This window comes from Chaetura pelagica, unplaced genomic scaffold (assembly GCF_000747805.2).
Source record: "Chaetura pelagica isolate M959 unplaced genomic scaffold, ChaPel_1.0 scaffold47, whole genome shotgun sequence".
NCBI lineage: Eukaryota > Metazoa > Chordata > Aves > Apodiformes > Apodidae > Chaetura > Chaetura pelagica.
Genome location: NW_009954140.1, coordinates 6,309,300 through 6,309,933, shown reverse-complemented (window position 1 = coordinate 6,309,933; position 634 = coordinate 6,309,300).

Genomic DNA, 634 nt, shown 5'->3' with positions numbered 1-634 from the left:
GGACTCGCCCCCGTTCCGGGGCCGCCTCGCCCGGTGTCCCCCCCGCTATGGGCACATCACACCCTGTCCCCCCTCCCTTTCAGGGTCACCCCTCCGTCTCCAGGCCCTTTCCCACCACATCCGCCCCCAGGAGCTGGTGGGAAAAAGGGACACAAGTGACACGTAGGGGGACAACTCCAGTTTATTAATTATTGTAACAAAGATGGGAAAATCCTCCGGCTCATTTCAGCTCCTTCACGGCCAAACCTGGGGAGAAAGACACAATTCCATGGTTGGAAAAGATCCCATTGGGAGAAAGATCCCAAAGCTCTGACCGGGGGGACCAGCGGGTCCTGCTGGGTGGGCAGAGCAATGAAAACTGTCCCCCGAGTTTAATCCCTGCATCCAGGACATCCCAAAATACCTGGAGGCAGGGATTGCTTCAGCTTCTCTGCCTTCTCCTTATCTGTGATCACCAGGGTGTACAGGTACCGGCTGCAGCGAACCTTGAACTTCACGTTGTCTTTGTTCTTCTTGATCTTGACGGCTGCAGGGGGAAGGATTAACCACCCCGCTCAAGTTCCTCCCCGGAATCCCGACACCAAATAATGATGGAAACCTCCCAGCTTTTAATTCAGACCCCCCAAGACGTCAC